A 23117-nucleotide genomic window follows, 5' to 3' on the forward strand; every position below is an offset into this window, starting at 1 on the left:
TACGATGATATCTTAGAATTTCTAATATCAGAGGATGATGAAGAATATTGTCTGTAAGGGTTTAGTGTCAGGAGCAAGGTATTCGTTAATGACTTCAGCAGACACTGAATCATTTGAATTCTTTGAAGGCAGGTTCAATCTTTGTGATTTGTCCACAGCCTCCTTCATACTTTGCTCAATCCGTTTTCCAGTTCCAAAACTTCTCTATTTCTGAGCTTTGTTAATACACTAATCTTTATCATCAAACTTTTTACTGCTAAGGTCGTTTACAGTTTTTGTTGCTTCATCAGCATTTCGAGAACTAGTTCGCGGTTCAGAGTGTTTTTCAGAAACTTCACATTCAAAGTATGTAAGCCTTGGAAATAGACGTTATGTATAACTGTTGGCGTCAACATGCTGTGAGATTTCAAAATACTGATTGCTAATTCCCAATGATTCGTATGGTAATTCTCGTTACAAGAGGCAGATGAGTAAATGATGAGGTTTCGATAAATATAAATATTCTTCGGAATGCCCAAGATCAGTGAAGTTGTTGGTAAGTTTATTGCTAATGTGGTGGAATATGAAAGGTTCTCCGGTAACAAAAGGGTAATCACATATATCAAAATTATGATAAGGCTACTCCGAATGAAAAATCGAAGTTGTCTTGCTGGAGCTGTGATATAATTTGCTACTTTGCAAAGGAATTGCAAGGTTATTTTTGCTAATAAATGCCAAAAGATCTGACACATATATGTGTTGAATTATGACTTTGGTTTCGAGAGCTTTTTAAGTACATAACTGTGGGTAATATGTGGTTGGATCATCATCTCGATTACTCATTATTTGAAGTGTCTTCAGAGATTTTCAAAGGGTTTGAACACAGATTGTAATTGTTTGTATACATTTGATGTTCTAACACATTTTTGAAGTCAAAGTATAGCTTTGAAAGATGTAGGAATCTAAAAGTGATGGTACCGGTTATATCTCGAATTGAATTCTGAGATTTTAAAATCAGAATATGTAATTGGGTTTGAATGAGTATGATTGTTTTGATTTCTATGAAAGAATGTATATTATTGTGAAAGTATAATTGATAATTTGCTTAATCTAATTCGAAGAATGTAACATATTAATTGTGAATTTATATATATCTCTCGGGTATTACCTACCCGTTAAAAAATTTTCACAATTAATATTTTGTACATAAGAATTTTATTACAGTCTTTATGAAAATATATATGTATATATTCTCCTCAGATGTAACATAGATTTTAATGAGTTAATACTAAATTAAACTCATTCGATTTACGGTTGGTACTAGAATTGAATAATTCCTTGAAGGCTTTAGAGGTTACATAAGTATTTCTTCAATAATATTAAAATTATGAATCAATACTTCGTTATTTGTTGAGATGTGATGTTGGTTTTCGTTAAATTCTTGTGAACTTCGCAAAGTACGAATGATGTTATCTGAAAAGTTTTGGTTACATCAATGATGAAGTGTAAAATCAAATATATACTTGATTTATTAGGAATTGGAATTTGTTGAATTGAGACAGAGATTGTAGTTAACGATGGTTAAGTCACGAGCGAGGGACGTACATTATTGCATATTTATAATATGAATTAATCGAGTAGTTAAGATTCACACACAATAGCTTAGCACGAAAAGATTTATTTTTTATTTCAAAATATATATATATAAAATATATATATATAATTTCTTCAGAGGGAATGAGTTAATTCTTCATAACTTGTTGATACAATATACACGTTATTGATTCGTAATGATGTCCACAGTGATTCTTGAACTGACGGAGTTTGTGATATTATAGGTGTTGTTGATTCTGATGTTGACTGTACTGACGATGCTGGTGACGTTGACGGTACTGTTGATGCTGTTGGTAAAACAAGTTAAACTTGTTAATCACACACCATTTTTTTCAGGGTTTCTACTCTTCCTTCTATCATTTTGATTCGCTTAACTGATTTATGGTTAGGGCTAGATTAGATAATCTCTAAGACTTTAAAGATTATATAATCGCCGCGGAATGATTCTCCAATGAAGTTATGAATTAATACTTCGTCAGTTATTGTTGTTGGTACTCCTTGGTATCTATGGTGCGTATGACGTTGATACTAGTGGGACAGATTGTGAAGTTGAGGTTTACAACGTGGTTGTGGTTGGAGGTGGTAATGGTACTGTTGGCGTTGATGATGGTGGTACTGGTTATGCTGCTGGTGCTGCTGCTGGTGTTTGTAATCTCTGCACCATATTCTCCAAAGCCACTACCCGAGCGCGAAGTTCGTTGACTTCTTCTATTATTCCAGGATGATTGTCGGTCGGAACGAGCGGATAAATAAAATCTAGAATTTGATGTAGTATATAATCGTGACGAGATACCCTAGAAATGAGAGAGAAAATGGTGTCTCGAACAGGTTCGCCGGTAAGTGCTTCAGGTTCTTCGCCAAGAGGGCAATGTGGTGGATGGAAAGGATCGCCTTCTTCTTGTTTCCAATGATTGAAGAGGCTACGAACCCATCCCCAATTCATCCAGATTAGGTGATGACTGATTGGTTGATCCATTCCGGTCACACTGCTTTCGGAGCTTGAGTGAGATTCCATTTCAGAATCCGAGTGACTTGAACTGATGACAAATTCCATTTCGTACGATTGGATAAAGGATTTTCGATATAAAATGATTTTTCGGCTATCGGATGGTATTCTATTTACATAGGATATCTATATATAGATATCAAAAGATTTCATAGATTACGGAGGAATTTGCGGGATATGTCAGGCAAAGTTTAAAGTAACAGATACGATAAGATATGATTTAGCAGATACGCTAAGATATGATTTTTGTCTATACACTACTCATGCAATTAATGTAGCAAGACGTGTCTAGACTAATAATGATAAGCAGGTAATTTCCTATGGATGATAAGCAGATGATTTCTGACTAGAAATGATAAGCAAAACTTTTGACATGCAGACACGGTCGAAGTCCAGACTCACTAATGCATCCTAACGACTTATCAGTTAGACACACTAATGCAGACCTGGTTCGCTAAGACCACCACTCTGATACCAACTGAAAGAACCCGTTCATATACATTATAAACGATTCACAATAGTTGATTACATTGCGAGGTATTTGACCTCTATATGATACATTTTACAAACATTGCATTCGTTTTTAAAAGACAATCTTTCTTTACATCAAAAATTGACAGGCATGCATACCATTTCATAATATTCACTATCCAACTATAAATTGATTTAATAATAATATTTGATGAACTCAATGACTCGAATGCAACGTTCTTCGAAATATGCTATGAAAGACTCCAAGTAATATCTTTAAAATGAGCAAATGCACAGCGGAAGATTTCTTTAACACCTGAGAATAAACATGCTTTAAAGTGTCAACCAAAAGGTTGGTGAGTTCATTAGTTTATCATAATCATTTATTTCCATCATTTTAATAGACCACAAGAATTTCATTTCCAGTTCTCATAAATATACGTCCCATGCATAGAGACAAAAAATAATCATTCATATGGTGAACACCTGGTAACCGACATTAACTAGATACATATAAGAATATCCCCTATCATTCCGGGATCCTCCTTCGGACATGATATAATTTCGAAGTACTAAAGCATCCGGTACTTTGGATGGGGTTTATTAGGCCCAATAGATCTATCTTTAGGATTCGCGTCAATTAGGGTGTCTGTCCCTAATTCTTAGATTACCAGACTTTAATAAAAAGGGGCATATTCGATTTCGATAATTCAACCATAGAATGTAGTTTCAATTACTTGTGTCTATTTCGTCAAACATTTATAAAAGCGCATGTATTCTCAGTCCCAAAAATGTAAAGGGTAAAAAGGCAAATGAAACTCACCATACTGTATTTCGTAGTAAAAATACATATAACGTCATTGAACAAGTGCAAGGTTGGCCTCGGATTCACGAACCTAAATTAATTATATATATTTATGTATTGGTCAATATTTTTCTAACAAATTAGGTCAAGTCATAGTGTACCACAATCCTAATGCTCGAGACTAATATGCAAAAGTCAACAAAAGTAAATTTGACTCAAAATAATTTCCAAAAATCTATACATGATTAATATATAGTTTAAATATCGTCGTTTTATATTTTTAAATATTTTTAAAAGATTTATTAGAGTAAATAATATAATATATTTATTAATAAATAAAATTTTATATTATATTTATATAATAAAATATACTTTTATATATATTAAGTAATAAAATTTATAGGGTTCATTTAATATTATAAAGATAACATGATAGGTATTATTAAAGTAAGTTATTACACGTAGTAAAATATGTTTGTATCAAATATTTATTTGATAAAATAATATCTATAATGATAGTAAGTAAAAGTTGTATTATTTTGTAATAATAATTATTATTATAAAAATATCAATATTTATAATTACTAAGATGACATTATGATAAACGATAATTCTAATTATGATAACTTTAATATTTACGATAATTTTTAATATTATCGTTAAAATAATAATTCTATTTAAAATAATAATAATAATAATATTTTATAGTAACAATGACATTTCTATTAAAATGATAATTTTTGTTAAAATGATAGTTTTAATACTAACGATAATTTTAATAATAATAGTAATGATAAAAATAATAAGAACGATAATTTTACCTAAATCAATATCTTATAATATTTTAATTTCATCATGATACTCTTACCCATTATTTCCTAATCGTTTCGTGTAATTGCTTTTAATCGTCTTTTATATCGTGTTCGTAATAATGATAATAATAGTAATCAAAATAATTAGGTGTTACAAATATTTGTTTTAATTACACTAATATTAATAATGATAGTTACTATAACATTATTAACGATAATACTAATAATTATCTTAATGATAATATAGTAATAATAATATTAACAATAACAATAACCATTTTTAAATAATGATATATATATTAATAATGATAATAATAATAATAATACCAATAATAATAATAATAATAATAATAATAATAATAATAATAATTGGATAATAATAATAATACTAATTATAACTTTAACGATAATAACGATAGTAATAATAATAAAAAAATAACAATTTTTTAATGATAAATCCTTTTATTGATAAAGATAATAATAATAATAATAAGATAAAACTAGAACGACGATAATAACGACGATAATAATAATCATTTTTAATAATAATACAAAAATTCGATGGACTATAACTTCAAATCCGTTCATCGAAATCATTCGATATCTAAATGAAAAGTTCTTAATTTTTCGTTAGCTTTCCAACGACATGCATATCTTATACCTTATCTTAGTCGCATATATAACTAATTCAGGATTCAACATAACCTAACTAAAGGCAATATCAAAAGTACAAATATGCATAATCCTATATACTCGAGCACTAGTCAAGGATACACTATTAGTATGTAAAAGTTAAATTATGAGTACTCACGTATCAATATTGAGATTCAATATTGCAGGAAAGGTACGTAGACGCAACGGAGATGATAAACACTATATTGACCTCACGAGCATACCCATGAACCATACCCAATCACCTCCATAGCTATAACCCATAATTTCCTTAATCCAATCCCACTCGAAAAAACAATTTCAAAATCACTCGGACAGCACTCTGACGTAATATTTTATGTATACTAATAATATCTTGAAATAATACGGAGTAAATATATATATGTAAATCGATTGAGAGAGTTTAGAGAAAAATATTTTCAAGTTTCTATGAAATAATGAAACCTATTGAATTCTATTTATAATAGATTTTTGAATTATTAAAGTGAATTATTAAAGTATGAATTATTAAAGTAAATTATTAAAGTATGAATTATTAAAGTGAATTATTAAAGTATGAATTATTAAAGTGAATTATTAAAGTATGAATTATTAAAGTGAATTATTAAAGTTAAAGTAAAGTAAAAATAAAGTAAAGGTAAAGTTTAAGTATAGTAAAAGTATAAAACTATGTACGTATAATACGCGTATAAATATATATAATATTAATTTAAATCGTTATATATATTTAATAAAATAAAATATAAATATCGTTATCTTTATCATACTGGTTAAGTAATGAGTTGTCAAAAGTGGTTCTAGATATTTATAAAAGTTATATACATTTTAATAATAAAGTTCTTTTTAAACTGAAAACGTTTTTGTACGTTTGAAACTAAATCAAATAAATATAATAATTTTGTTTTCCAAAACCAAATATATTTTTAAGAATTATTTTGTTTAAAGGTTAAAATAATGGAAATCGTTATATCATAAAATGTTTTAGAAAAGTAGAATCATATATATTCATAATAGGTTTCAAGTTTTTAAATTAAAGTTTGTTGGTGAAGCATGGGATAAAGTTCAAAGGTTAAATAAACGTATGAAATCATCTTAATGAAAAATGTCGAGTTACTTAACTTGTCGATATCCAACATCTAAGTTATTTACACTTCACGTTCTTACTTATAAATCACTTTACCATTTTCCGAATGTTGTCAAAAAGAATAGATTTCTTAAATCACAGTGGACCTCATAACATAGACCCGTAATCATATCATAATGTATCTGATAAATCAATCATTTGATATTATCTTCTAATTCCATCGATAAACATATTGAAACAAATACGTTCATGTAAAGTATTATACGTTTAATACTTTATTAATATTCTCAAGTTATAATATATATACATATATATACATATTTATTTATATATAACGGTTCGTGAATCGTCGGAATTTGGTCGAGGTTATAATGAATGTATGAACACAATTTAAAATTCTTGAGATTTAACTTAACAAACTTTGTTTATCGTGTCGGAATAATATAAAGATAAAGTTTAAATTTGGTTGGAAATTTCCGGGTTGTCACATGTACTGCGGCTATATTTGCTGCAAGGAAAGCACGAAAGTCTTCCTCACTCATGTTCAAGTTCTGACGAGTAGTCGGTGCCATTTCCTTCAAAAATAGCCAAAAGAATTAAGTTAATCATATAGAATATTAAGAGTAGTCAATAGTATTCCGTAGCATAATATGAACTCATTTATAAAAGCTTTTTCTTCATATTAGCATTTTATAAGTTTTAATCCGGGTAATACCTACCCGTTAAGTTCATACTTAGTAGCTAACATACAATTCAACTACTACAATTCTATATGGAAAACTGATTATAATAATATTTCACATTCAAACTTTTATACAATATTTTTCAAACTTACAATACCGCTATTTTACATATAGCATGAAATATAGCACATAAAAACTCTGATACAAAACATTTGCGAAGAAAATTCTAGTTAATACGCAAGTCGTTCAACAAAGGCAATAAAGACACGTAATTCATACGTCCAGAAACAAGTCATGCATTCTGGTTTTACTAAGACTACTTCCTATCCTTGGTCTTGTGGAACATAACCGTTGTGATCATTGACAAGACAGCATGTTGTAATGTCGTCAAAAGGACGAGGGTTTCGTAATGTCCAACAGCCCCGTAATAATCTAAAAACCTTTTTTCTCACCCCAACTACTGAATCCGTCACTTGTGGGAAGGTTTTATTTAAAAGTTGCAATCCGATGTTCTTTTTCTCACTTTGGTAAGAAGCAAACATCACTAACCTGTAAGCATAACATGCTTCTTTATGTTGCATGTTTGAAGCTCTTTCTAATTCACGAAATCCTATGTTAGGATATGTTGAGTCAAAATAGGTTCTTAACCCGTAGCGTAAAATTGCATTTGGGTTCCCCGCATTTAACGCTTTAAAGAAAACACGGCGTAACTTACGGTCTCCCCAATGTGATATACCCCACCTATCAAAGGAAAGCCTTTTATAAACTAAGGCATTTCTGGAAAGTCTTTCAACTGTTTGACAAGTTAATTTCGCCATAACTAATTGTGCTGATGAATTCTCACCGACTCTAGACAAGATTTCATCAATCATATCCTCTGGTAGGTCTTCTAAAATATTCGGTTGTCTACCCTTAACGTCCATTTTGTGTTTTTATACTGTAAAAATAGACGAGGGTTAGATTCATAAAAGATAATTAACAAACAATACAAGCAATTTTTACATAGAACATAAAAGTACAAGCACACTACAATACATATAATACACAACATGATTACAACCCTCTAATCTGAATCACTGGTTTCTTCTTTTTCGGACTTGGTTCGTTTTCCCAATTTTCTAGGAATATATGGTGTTCCTCTAATACGAGCCGTCGTTTTCCACAATGGTTTAGAAAAACCTGGTGGTTTAGAGGTTCCCGGGTCATTGTTACATTTTAGGAAATACGGATGTTGCCGATACATATAAAGTTCATCGGGGTTGGAATCAGATTTCTCTATTTTTATACCTTTTCCCTTATTATTTTCTTTCGCTTTATTAAATTGGGTTGAGGTAATTTCTATAACATCATCGGAATCCTCATCGGGATCCGATTCATCGGAAAATTGGTAATCTTCCCAATATTTTACTTCCTCGGCGGAAACACCATTAACCATTATTAACTTTGGTCCGTTAGTTGAGGATTTTCTTTTATTTAATCGATTTACTATAGGTATCAATCTTTCTTCCTCCGGCACCTCTTCTTCTTCCGGTTCCTCCTCTTCCGGTTCCTCTTCTTCCGGTTCCTCTTCGAGAATTTGTGAATCTTCCCAAAATATATTCGACTCTTCATTATTATTAGGTGAATCGATGGGATTTGTACTATGTAGTGACCCGAACTTTTCCATGTTTATATATATATTAAATGAAATTTTTATTTACATGATTAAGTGTTTCTAACATGTTAAGCAATCAAACTTGTTAAGACTTGATTAATTGAAATAGGTTTCATATAGACAATTGACCACCCAAGTTGACCGGTGATTCACGAACGTTAAAACTTGTAAAAACTATATGATGACATATATATGGTTATATATATAGTTAACATGATATTATGATAAGTAAACATATCATTAAGTATATTAACAATGAACTACATATGTAAAAACAAGACTACTAACTTAATGATTTTGAAACGAGACATATATGTAACGATTATCGTTGTAACGACATTTAATGTATATATATTATATTAAGAGATATTCGTACATCATAATATCATGATAATATAATAATTTAAAATCTCATTTGATATTATAAACATTGGCTTAACAACATTTAACAAGATCATTAACCTAAAGGTTTCAAAACAACACTTACATGTAACGACTAACGATGACTTAACGACTCAGTTAAAATGTATATACATGTAGTGTTTTAATATGTATTCATACACTTTTGAAAGACTTCAAGACACTTATCAAAATACTTCTACTTAACAAAAATGCTTGCAATTACATCCTCGTTCAGTTTCATCAACAATTCTACTCGTATGCACCCGTATTCGTACTCGTACAATACACAAAACTTGAGGTAGTAATGATGTTCATAACATCATTCGATTCATACATATAAAGCTATCTTATTCGAAGGTTTAAACTTGAAATCACTAGAACATAGTTTAGTTAATTCTAAACTTGTTCGCAAATAAAAGTTAATCCTTCTAACTTGACTTTTAAAATCAACTAAACACATGTTCTATATCTATATGATATTCTAACTTAATGATTTAAAACCTGGAAACACGAAAAACACCGTAAAACTGGACATACGCCGTCGTAGTAACACCGCGGGCTGTTTTGGGTTTGATAATTAAAAACTATGATAAACTTTGATTTAAAAGTTATTATTCTGGGAAAATGATTTTTCTTATGAACATGAAACTATATCCAAAAATCATGGTTAAACTCAAAGTGGAAGTATGTTTTTCAAAATGGTCATCAAGACGTCGTTCTTTCGACTGAAATGACTACCTCTTACAAAAAAGACTTGTAACTTATACTTCCGACTATAAACCTATACTTTTTATGTTTCGATTCATAAAATAGAGTTCAATATGAAACCATAGCAATTTGATTCACTCAAAACGGATTTAAAATGAAGAAGTTATGGGTAAAACAAGATTGGATATTTTTTATTTTTGTAGCTACGGGAAATATTAACAATTCTATACAAATCATATCCTAGCTAACTTATATTGTATTATATATGTATTATAATATATTATGTAATCTTGGGATACCATAGACACGTATGCAAATGTTTTGACATATCATATCGACCCATGTATATATATTATTTGGAACAACCATAGACACTCAATATGCAGTAATGTTGGAGTTAGCTATACAGGGTTAAGGTTGATTCCAAAAATATATATACTTTGAGTTGTGATCTAGCCTGAGACGTGTATACACTGGGTCGTGGATTGATTCAAGATATATCGATTTATTTCTGTACATCTAACTGTGGACAACTAGTTGTATGTTACTAACGAGGACAACTGACTTAATAAACTTAAAACATCAAAATGTATTAAAAGTGTTGTAATTATATTTTGAACATACTTTGATATATATGTACATATTTGTTATAGGTTCGTGAATCGACCAGTGGCCAAGTCTTACTTCCCGACGAAGTAAAAATCTGTGAAAGTGAGTTATAGTCCCACTTTTAAAATCTAATATTTTTGGGATGAGAATACATGCATGTTTTATAAATGATTTACAAAATAGACACAAGTACGTGAAACTACATTCTATGGTTGAATTATCGAAATCGAATATGCCCCTTTTTATTAAGTCTGGTAATCTAAGAATTAGGGAACAGACACCCTAATTGACGCGAATCCTAAAGATAGATCTATCGGGCCCAACAAGCCCCATCCAAAGTACCGGATGCTTTAGTACTTCGAAATTTATATCATATCCGAAGGGTGTCCCGGAATGATGGGGATATTCTTATATATGTATCTTGTTAATGTCGGTTACCAGGTGTTCACCATATGAATGATTTTTATCTCTATGTATGGGATGTATATTGAAATATGAAATCTTGTGGTCTATTGTTACGATTTGATATATATAGGTTAAACCTATAACTCACCAACATTTTTATTGACGTTTTAAGCATGTTTATTCTCAGGTGATTATTAAGAGCTTCCGCTGTCGCATACTTAAATAAGGACAAGATTTGGAGTCCATGCTTGTATGATATTGTGTAAAAACTGCATTCAAGAAACTTATTTCGTTGTAACATATTTGTATTGTAAACCATTATGTAATAGTCGTGTGTAAACAGGATATTTTAGATTATCATTATTTGATAATCTACATAAAGCTTTTTAAACCTTTATTGATGAAATAAAGGTTATGGTTTGTTTTAAAATGAATGCAGTCTTTGAAAAACGTCTCATATAGGGGTCAAAAACTCGCAACGAAATCAATTAATATGGAACGTTTTTAATCAATAAGAACGGGATATTTCATACTAGTGGTAGACATCTATCACACAATATCAAACACATTATGAGGTTAATATATCACATAATATTTACATGTTAATAATATATAGTTTCCAACAAAAGTGTTAAGCAATCGTTTTTAAAGAAAACACGGTCGAAGTCCAGACTCACTAATGTATCTTAACAAACTCGATAAGACACGCTAATGCAAATTTCTAGTTCTCTAAGACCAACGCTCGGATACCAACTGAAATGTCCCATTCATATTGATTATAAACGTTCCATATTAATTGATTTCGTTGCGAGGTTTTGACCTCTATATGAGACGTTTTTCAAAGACTGCATTCGATTTTAGAACAAACCATAACATTTAAAATATTACGACGAGTATCAAATAATGATAATCTAAAATATAGCGTTTTTCACACGACCATTACATAATGGTTTACAATAATATTACACATCAACATAAGTCTTCGAATTCAGTTTTTAAACAATATTATACAAGCATGGACTCCAAATCTTGTCCTTAATTTAGTATGCAACAGTGGAAGCTCTTAATAATCACCTGTGAATAAACATGCTTAAAACGTCAACAAAATTGTTGGTGAGTTATAGGTTTAACCTATATATTATCAAATCATAATAATAGACCACAAGATTTCATTTTTTATAACACATCTCATATCAGGCATTTCGCAAACTGCATAGAGATAAAAATCATTCATATGTTGAACACCTGGTAACCGACCTTAACAAGATGCATATAGAATATCCCCATCATTCCGGGACTCTCATCGGATATGATAAATCGAAGTACTAAAGCATCCGTAACTCGGATGAGGCTTGTTGGGTCAAATAAATCTATCTTTAGGATTCGCGTCAATTAGGGGCCATTTCCCTAATTCTTAGGCTACCAAGCTAAAAAGGGGCATATTCGGTTCGATAATCCAACATAGAAAGTATTTTCGATTACTTGTGTCTATTTTGCAAAACATTTATAAAATCACATGTATTCTCATCCCAAAAAAATAATAGATTTTAAAAGTGGGACTATAACTCACTTTCACAGATTTTTACTTCGTCGGGAAGTAAGACTTGGCCACTGGTCGATTCACGAACCTATAAAAAATATGTATATATATATATATATCAAAGTATGTTCAAAATATATTTACAACATTTTTAACACGTTTTAATGTTTTAAGTTTATTAAGTCAGCTATCCTCGTTAGTAACTACAACTAGTTGTCCATAGTTAGATGTACAGAAATAAATCGATATATATTATCTTGGATCAATCCATGACCCAGTGTATACATGTCTCAGGCTAGATCACAACTCAAAGTATATATATTTTTGGAATCAACCTCAACCCTGTATAGCTAACTCCAACATTACTGCATATAGAGTGTCTATGGTTGTTCCAAATAATATATATACATGGGTCGATATGATATGTCAAAACATTTGCATACGTGTCTATGGTATCCCAAGATTACATAATATATTAGAATACATGTAATACAATATAAGTTAACTAGGATATGATTAATATAGATTTGTTACCAATTTTCACGTAGCTACAACAAGAAAAATTATCCAATCTTGTTTTACCCATAACTTCTTCGTTTTAAATCCGTTTTGAGTGTTTCAAGTTGCTATGGTTTCATATTGAACTTAAGTTTATGAATCTAAACATAAAAAGTATAAGTTTATAGTCAGAAATACAGGTTACAAGTCGTTTTTGTAAAGGTAGTCATTTCAGTCGAAAGAACGACGTCTAGATGACCATTTTGGAAAACATACTTCTACTTTGAGTTTAACCATGATTTTTGGATATAGTTTCATGTTCATAAGAAAAATCATTTTCCCAGAAGAACAACTTTTAAATCAAAGTTTATCATAGTTTTTAATTAACTAACCCAAAACAGCCCGCGGTGTTACTACGACGGCGTATATCCGGTTTTAAGGTGTTTTTCGTGTTTTCCGGTTTTAAATCATTAAGTTAGCATATCATATAGATATAGAACATGTGTTTAGTTAATTTTAAAAGTCAAGTTAGAAGGATTAACTTTTGTTTGCGAACAAGTTTAGAATTAACTAAACTATGTTCCAGTAATTTCAAGTTTAAACCTTCGAATAAGGTAGTTTTATATATATGAATCGAATGATGTTATGAACATCATTACTACCTTAAGTTTAGTAGGTAAACCTACTGGAAGTGACAAGAAATGATCTAGCTTCAAAGGATCTTGGATGGCTTGAAAGTTCTTGAAGCAGAATCATGACACGAAAACAAGTTCAAGTAAGATTATCACTCGAATTAAGATAGTTATAGTTATAGGAATTGAATCAAAGTTTGTATATGAGTATTACCTTGATTTAGAATGAAATATTATTGTAAACAACAAGGATTTCTTGAGGTTGGATGATCACTTTACAAGATTGGAAGTGAGCTAGTAAACTTGGAAGTATTCTTGATTTTATGAAACAAGAACTTGTAGAATTTATGAAGAACACTTAGAACTTGAAGATAGAACTTGAGAGAGATCACTTAGATGAAGAAAATTGAAGAATGAAAGTATTTGTAGGTGTTTTTGGTCGTTGGTATATGGATTAGATATAAAGGATGTGTAATTTTGTTTACATGTAAATAAGTCATGAATGATTACTAATATTTTTATAATTTTATGAGATATTTAATGCTAGTTGCTAAATGATGGTTCCCACATGTGTTAAGTTACTCACATGGGCTACTAAGAGCTGATCATTGGAGTGTATATACCAATAGTACATACATCTAAAAGCTGTGTATTGTACGAGTACGAATACGGGTGCATACGAGTAGAATTGTTGATGAAACTGAACGAGGATGTAATTGTAAGCATTTTTGTTAAGTAGAAGTATTTTGATAAGTGTCTTGAAGTCTTCCAAAAGTGTATGAATACATATTAAAACACTACATGTATATACATTTTAACTGAGTCGTTAAGTCATCGTTAGTCGTTACATGTAAATGTTATTTTGAAACCTTTTGGTTAACGATCTTGTTAAATGTTGTTAACCCATTGTTTATTATATCTAAAGAGATGTTAAATTATTACATTATCATGATATTATGATATATTAATATATCTTAGTATGATATATATACAGTTAAATGTTGTTACAACGATAATCGTTACATATATGCTTCGTTTCGAAATTCTTAAGTTAGCAGTCTTGTTTTACATATGTAGTTCATTGTTAACACACTTAATGATATACTTAATTATCATTTTATCATGTTAAACATAGTGTATCAATATCTTAGTATGATTCATATGTATTTAGTAAGACGTTGTTATAACGATAATCGTTATATATATCGTTTCGAGTTTCTTAATTCAATAAAATCATTTTTATGTATATCACTCATTGTTAATATACTTAGTGAGATAATTACTTATCATAATCTCATGTTAACCATATATATATCATCATGTAGTTTTTACAAATTTTTAACGTTCGTGAATCGCCGGTCAACTTGGGTGGTCAATTGTCTATATGAAGCACATTTCAAATAATCAAGTCTTAACAAGTTTGATTGCTTAACATGTTGAAAATATTTAATCATGTAAATATACCAATTTCATTTAATATATATAAACATGGAAAAGTTAGGGTCACTACATACCGAACACGTCTATTATTGCTTTAACCGTGTTTAAGAATGGTCTTCCTAATATGAGAGGAACTCGAGAATCTTCTTCCATGTCCAGAATAACAAAATCTACTGGAAATACTAAAGTACCAACTTTAACTAGCATGTTCTCCATTATCCCTCTAGGATATTTTACTGATCGATCGGCTAGTTGTATGCTTATTCGTGTTGGTTTCAATTCTCCAAGGTCTAGTTTAGTGTATAGTGAATACGGTATTAAATTTATACTAGCACCTAAGTCTGCCAATGATTCTATTGAACTAAGACTACCCAGAAAATATGGAATTGTGAAACTTCCTGGATCAGATAATTTTTCTGGTATCTTATTTAACAGCACTGCAGAACAATTAGCATTCATAGTAACAGCCGAGAGTTCTTCCATTTTCTTTCTATTTGTGATTAGATCTTTCAGAAATTTAGCATACCTAGGCATTCCTGAAATCACATCAATGAAAGGAAGATTTACATTTATTTGTTTAAACATATCCAAGAATTTAGATTGCTCGGCTTCAAGTCTTTCTTTTCTCATTTTACTTGGATAAGGAAGTGGTGGTTGATATGGTTTAACATAAGGTTGTGCCTTAACTGTGTTATCTTCATTAACCTTTTCAACTACCGGTTATTTTTCCTTATCTTGCTCAGATTGTGGTTCTTGTGGAGTAGGAATAGAGTCATCAGAAATTACAGGTATTTCAGGTGGTTTAAGTGTAATACCACTTCTTGTGGTAATAGCTTTAGCTGTTTCATTCTGGGGGTTAGCATTTGTATCACTAGGTAGACTCCATGGTTTTCTTTCACCTATCAACCTTGCTAGGTTGCTTACTTCTTGTTCCGGATTTTGAATTGAAGCTTGTTGATTTCTAAATGCTTGAGCATTTTGTTCATTAGTTTGTTTCTGAGATGTGAAAAATTGAGTTTGAGATTCAACTAGCTTCGACATCATATCTTCTAAATTTGGCTTTTTATCATCGATTTGTGGTGGTTTATTCTGAAAAATAGGTCTTTGCTGATTGTAAGTATTGTTGGATACTTGTTGATTGCTAGGACCTTGTTGATTGTTGTATGGAACATTTCGGTTATAATTCTGGTTTTGATTGTAGATTGGTCTTGGCGGTTGATAATTATTCTGATAATTATTTCCAGGCCTTTGGTTCATGTATGAAACATTCTCTCACTGTTCCATTGTTTGTTCAATACTGAGACAATCTTTTGTCAAATGTGGTCCTCCACACTACTCACAACTAATTCGTATTGAGTGAATATCTTTAGTCATCTTTTTCATTCGTCTCTCGACAGCATCTATCTTTGTGGAAATGGAATCAAAGTCATGGCTAGAATTGGCTCTAGCCGCTTTAGATGATCTAACGATATCTTTTTCTTGGTTCCACTCATGTAAGTGGGAAGCAGTGTTATCAATAATTTTGTAAGCTTCAGTTGCGGTTTTCTTCATAATGGAACCACCAGCTGCTATATCTATGTCTTTTCGTGTAGTGATGTCGCATCCTTGGTAGAATATTTGTACTATTTGATAAGTGTCTAAACCATGTTGCGGACATCCTCTTAATAACTTTCCAAATCTTGTCCACGCCTCATATAGAGTTTCATTTGGCTTCTGCATGAACGTAACAATTTCTCCTTGAAGTCTCACGACTTTAGATGCCGGAAAGAATTGTTTAAGAAATTTTTCAACTAAAACATCCCATGTATCAATCGCCCCTTCAGGTAACGATTCTAACCAATCTTTGGCTTCTCCCTTTAAAGTCCAGGGAAATAACATGAGATAGATCTGTTCATCCTCAACTTCTCTGATTTTAAATAGAGTACAGATCCTATTAAAGGTACGCAGATGTTCGTTTGGATCTTCCTTCGGCGCGCCACTAAATTGGCATTGATTAGTTACCATGTGTAGGATTTGTCCTTTGATTTCATAATCTGGCGCATTGTCTGGTTGAGTAATTGCATGACCTTGGCCAGTGCGTTTAGCTCTCATTCGGTCTTCCATACTTAGAGGTTCCAGATTTTCCATGATTGAATTTGTTGAATCTGAACCACTAGAGGATTCTGACTTAATGGTTTCTTCCTCGACAATCTCTGGATGAGTGATTTGTGGTTCAGGAGGAATGATTAGTGGTTCAGGATCTCTGAATTGTCCCTGAATATCCTCCGGATTCTCAATTGTGAGGTCGGGTTCAAAAAATGGATTATCGGAAATTTGAATTGGAGTACTTGGTCGACTAGATGACGATTCTAAAGAAAAATCAATGGCGACAATATTGGCTAGATGTCTTGATTGAGTTACAGATGGTGAACGTATGAAAGATGGTGAACGTTTTGCTCGATGTATTCACTAAATATCCTATTAGTTATAAAAATAAAAATTATATAAGTTATCAAATTAATAGACTTTTCTGATTTTGCCCACGTGTCGAATAGCCAATAGATGCAGCAGGTAGCCAGGACCCTTTAAATCGGAATCCCGCAACTCGCCACTAACAAATCCAACTATTACTACGAACCAGAAAATTTTGGATGTCTATCAATTTAACTACTTAAAATAATTTTTCGTTTTGAAATTTTAGAGAAGAAATAGAAAATTCTATGTCCTAAAAACTAGAGCGTCGAGAAATAAGAAAGAAAAAGAGCGCGTCGAAAAACGTCGAAAAATAAAAGGTCGAAAAATAGTTATATTTTTTATGCGAGGTGTATACGAAATAGTTATATTTTTACTACCAAATACTATTAAATACGATACAATTTTACACAAGTTATTTATTTATTTATAGAGTGGATATACCTAAACCTTGCTACAACACTATAGGCAGTGTACCTAATCGTATAGTAGTGTAGTTTTTAGTAAGTCCGGTTCGTCCACAGGGAACTAGCCAAGTTTAACGCTATATTTTTAAAATTATATTTGAATATATATATATATATATATATATATATATATATATATATATATATATATATATATATATATACGTATATAAGTAGTATTATTATTATAAAATGGGGTTTTTACCGTTTAATGACCGGTTTGTCGATTTTATGTCTTAAGTCGCAATTAAAACCTAATGTAAAATATTAAATATACAAATGACCTAATTTAAAGCGTAAAGTAAATGACAATAATTAAAGTGCGATAAATAAAATGACGATAAATAAAATTGCGATAATTAAAAAGTACGATAATTAAAAGTGCAATAAATAAAATGACAGTAAATAAAAGTGCGATGAAATAAAGGAATTATGCTTATTTAAACTTCCATAATCATGATGTTTGACGTGTTGATTTTAGTTTATTACCATGGGTTAATTGTCCTTTGTCCTGGATTATTCGATATGTCCATACGATTTTGTCCATAATAGTTCATCAGTCATAAATATAAAGTGCGAGAGTCTTTGTCAAATTATCCTTATACCCGAAGTCAAATATTCCAACTAATTGGGGACTCGAACTGTAACAAGGTCTTAATATTTTGTTTAATGAATACACAAGATTATCGACTGCGTGTAATCCAAGGTTTTACTACTTTGTTAATAATTACACCAATTACCCTTGAATGTAATCCACCCCTGTTTTAATGAGTCCATTAACCATTAATCCATTCATGTGTCCGGTAAAATGAACGAAAATTCGTATTTATAGATATCCCACCCACCGTACCCGATTAAGCGTATGTGGTTATATATAGATACGTCAAATTGTAATCTTTATATTAAATTAACGAGGTATCATTTAGTTAATATAAAGCCCATCAATAGCCCATAGTCTAATTTCCACAAGTGTCGTTCTTTTGTCCAAACCCCAATTATGGTTCAAAGCCCAATAACCCAATCTTAATATTTAGCCCAACATCACGATTACTTCGATTTAAATAAGCATAATAATAACTTAGCTACGAGACATTAATTTAAAAAGGTTGAACATAACTTACAATGATTAATAATAGCGTAGCGTTACAAGGACAGAATTTCGACTTACACACTTACAAAATTTGCCACTATAACCTTATTATTATTAATTTAAAATTAAAATTAAAATTATAAATATATATATATATATATATATATATATATATATATATATATATATATATATATATATATATATATATATATATATATATATTTGAGAGTAAGAGAGATTGATGAAAAGGTGTAAAAAATTCGGCCAAAACACGCGAACTTTATAGGACCTCAGCTGCTACAGTGATCCATGCGACCGCATGGATGTTGTGCTTCCTGGCCATGCGGTCGCATGGCCGCCTTTTCCTGGTGACATATGCTTCCAAAAACGTGGGCTGCTCGAGTTTTATAATAAATATATATATATATATATATATATATATATATATATATATATATATATATATATATATATATATATAATTTTATATAATTAATTATATATTATATTATATTCTTGTACTCCGTTGACTTGTAATTTTAGCTCCGTTGCGTCGCGCGTTGAGAGTTGACTCTGGTCCCGGTTCCAGATTTTCGAACGTCCATGCGTACAATTTAATATCTTGTACTTTGCGTTTTGCGGCTCGTACTCTTGTAACTTTTAGACGTTTCTTATCAATAAATTGAACCACTTGGATTGTACTTTGTACTTTTTAGCTTTTTGGTCATTTGCTTCTTCAAATCGTCGAATCTATCTTTTGTCTTCACCTTTTATTATTTAAACGAATATCACTTGTAAATAGAACAATTGCAACTAAAAGCTTGTCTTTCTTGAGGGATAATGTTATGAAATATATGTTCGTTTTTAGCATTATCAGTCACCGGTGCATATAATCTTCCTTGAGATCCTGATGAATTACCAACAGGATAAATCACAGAAGGTTTCACCGAACTTGGATTATAATGAGGATCCTTCACCTTAGTTTCCTTCTGAAAAACTTTGGGATTAGTATCTTTTGATCCACAAAGAAAACAAGAAACTGAAAAGAATAAACGGTTATTTCCATCCCAAATCAAAGTGAGTTTTTGGTGATGCATATCCGTATGGTCGTCGCTGGGTGAATAGTTTAGAAACGTTTATTATTATATTGTACCCCTAGATGTATTTCACGCGTCAAACTGATCAGTTACAGGAGCATATGTGATTGTTGAGCCGACTGTTAGGTCGATCATGTCGATACGACCATTAGGGCAACCTAAGCCTAGGTCGTCTGTATGTACACACACACACACACCCCCACACCCACACACACACACACACACACACATACACACACACACACACACACACACACACACACACACACATATATATATATATATATATATATATATATATATATATATATATATATATATCAGTTTCGCACGTATAGGGTTAGATGAGAAGAGAATAACCCTAACCCGCTGAGCCGTTTTGGCGAATCCAGAGCTAAGGGGAGATCATGCTCAATATCCTTCGGCCAACCGATGTTTATCCATTTAAATTAATCTTGTAATTTCGACGTTTATTATATTAGATTGATTTATCCTTGATTCATCATGTTTATTTCTTCATGTTCATAATGTTTATCATTTATCTTGTTCCTAATGTTAAATTGATGCTTGTTTAAGATCAAAAGATCCGTATTAGTGAATAAGGGGATCTACAAATTGGTATCAGAGTTAGAGATCATCCAAGTGTAGATTGAATTGAAGGTGTTTGATGAAAATTGATTTTGATTTCGATTTCGACGTTTGTTGACTTTTTTGGGGTTTTGAAGATTTAGATCAAATTTGAGAAAATTATAAATGTGGAATGCTTGAAAATCTTGTAGTGATTATATCTTCAAAATCTCAGAGAGGCTAAATCCATGTATTAATCGAGATCTGAGAATTTATATTTTCGGAAAAGTTGAAACTTAAATCGATTTGTTCATCGATTTTAGTTATGTTTTGGTGTAATTTGAAAAGGGGTTTATGTTTATCGTCATCCAATGCTTCTTTCTGCAAATTTTGGTAGGTTATGGTGGAGGTTTGATGTGTTTTTAATGAAGGCCGTCACCAACCACCACGTTACCACCATACCGCCGCCTGTTCATCATTCAATTTCTCTGGTGTTCTTGAGTCTTCTCGCGTATAAAAAGCTTGAAAGTTTAATTAACATGCCGAAGAACATCTTTGATGCGTGTTTCTGGAATTTTAATGTGTAAAATTATCAAATTTTGATGTTAAGAATATGGTGTGTGCGTTTGATTGCTGAAAAAGAAACAGAACAGTACATCAAAGAAGCAACAAAATAATTGATGGCATGGTGTGTAATTTTGGTGAGGTTTGACTGATGGGACCCACACGCTTTTGTCTTTTGTCTCCCACATCTCAACATCTTCTTGAACAAGGTCCCACCCACCACCCTCTCATTTTTTTTTTAGTCTGATGAAACATGACCAGGAACTTCGAAATCAACAGGTTTAATTCACACAAAGGCGAAATTAGTGAATCAAACCATTCTAGGTAATATTGTGCTTTTTGGGATTAATTTAGTCAAACCACAACAATGGATGTGTGATTAGATTAACACCTAGAGTTATTATTCACCTCTTGAGTGATTTGGGTTGAGAGAGAATCGGACAAGGCTACCAGATCTGAGTGATGTGTGTGTAACTGTGTAATGAGAGGCTTAACCTAAAATGAAGAACATAACACTTATATACCCCTGCTGTTGAGCCACTCGTACGAGTCATACCATTTGTTGGATCCCTTGCTTCACTAGCTAGGATATTTAGATCAAGGAACAAGAATAGATTAGCAATTTGAGCATTAATATGTGATAAGATGATGAACAAAGATGAACATGAACAAACAATGAACAAAGCAATGATAATCAGCTGATTATAACCAAGATTACATATAATGATCAAGATAAATGATTACAATAACAATTACAAGAATCTAAGTTAATCACTTTGCCATTTACATGGTGGTTGGAGCATCAATCCACCATGGATCCTCCTCACCATGAAGGTGAAGAGGAGGAGCATACACCTCACACACACTCAAGTGTTCTTGGTGGAAACCTCAAATGAACATGAACAAGGAAAACTCTATTTATAGTGTCTGTCATCTGTTAGCTCACACGCACGGTTGAGGTCTCAACCGTACGTCTGACAGTATTCAACCGTACGAGTGACATCAGTCACTCGTATGACATACCTATATTACACGTTTGGTCACATATGCTCCTGTGACATGAGTTTTCTAGTTCAAACCTATCCTAGGTGTACAACGTAGACTTAATCTATTCTCAGGTTGTTCGACAGAGATGGACAACTCCATTTCATGCACTAACAGAGTCCGACTAGGAAGACCCCCTACTCCTTTCCTTCCCTAACTTATCCCATCGTGTGTCATCACCTTCTTACTTCTATTCATTGTTTTTTAAACACAATAATTTATAATTTATTTATTATTCTTTATTTAATGCATGATATGCCATACCGAATAATCAATTCTGTTATGTACAATATAATGAAAATTATTAGTCCACATTTAATATGAGTAAAAAAAATTAAATTTTTGACATTGTTTCAAAATTATTAATCTCGAGTAAAGTAAAATAAAAATAAAGTTAGTACATGTTTGAAGTTGACAGTTATTCTGAGATAAGTTTAAATGATAAAGTGGACAATTATTTTCGAAAAAAAAACATGAAATTATTCGACTTGACCAAAGAAAAAATAATAATCATTCCGTCCCAATGCTATTGTCAAATAACCCAAATCCGATTATCCGAAAGCGATAACATTTTTTTATATATATAAACAACGTTGTTATATGTACATTACTCTTTCGACCCAATCCGTCTAACCCCATTTGCTTCCAATAAAATCATAAACAGTTTTAACGTACTTAAGATAACAACTGTACAATGAAACACATGTTTAACATATGACCAAGTCCAAAACGGACAATTCGGCACCCTTCGACCCGTTACACAACAAGTGAATAATTACGACCCATTTATGCTACAAACCGGGTTAAGACTCAATAACCC

Source organism: Rutidosis leptorrhynchoides, chromosome 4 (assembly GCF_046630445.1).
Source record: "Rutidosis leptorrhynchoides isolate AG116_Rl617_1_P2 chromosome 4, CSIRO_AGI_Rlap_v1, whole genome shotgun sequence".
NCBI classification, from domain to species: domain Eukaryota; kingdom Viridiplantae; phylum Streptophyta; class Magnoliopsida; order Asterales; family Asteraceae; genus Rutidosis; species Rutidosis leptorrhynchoides.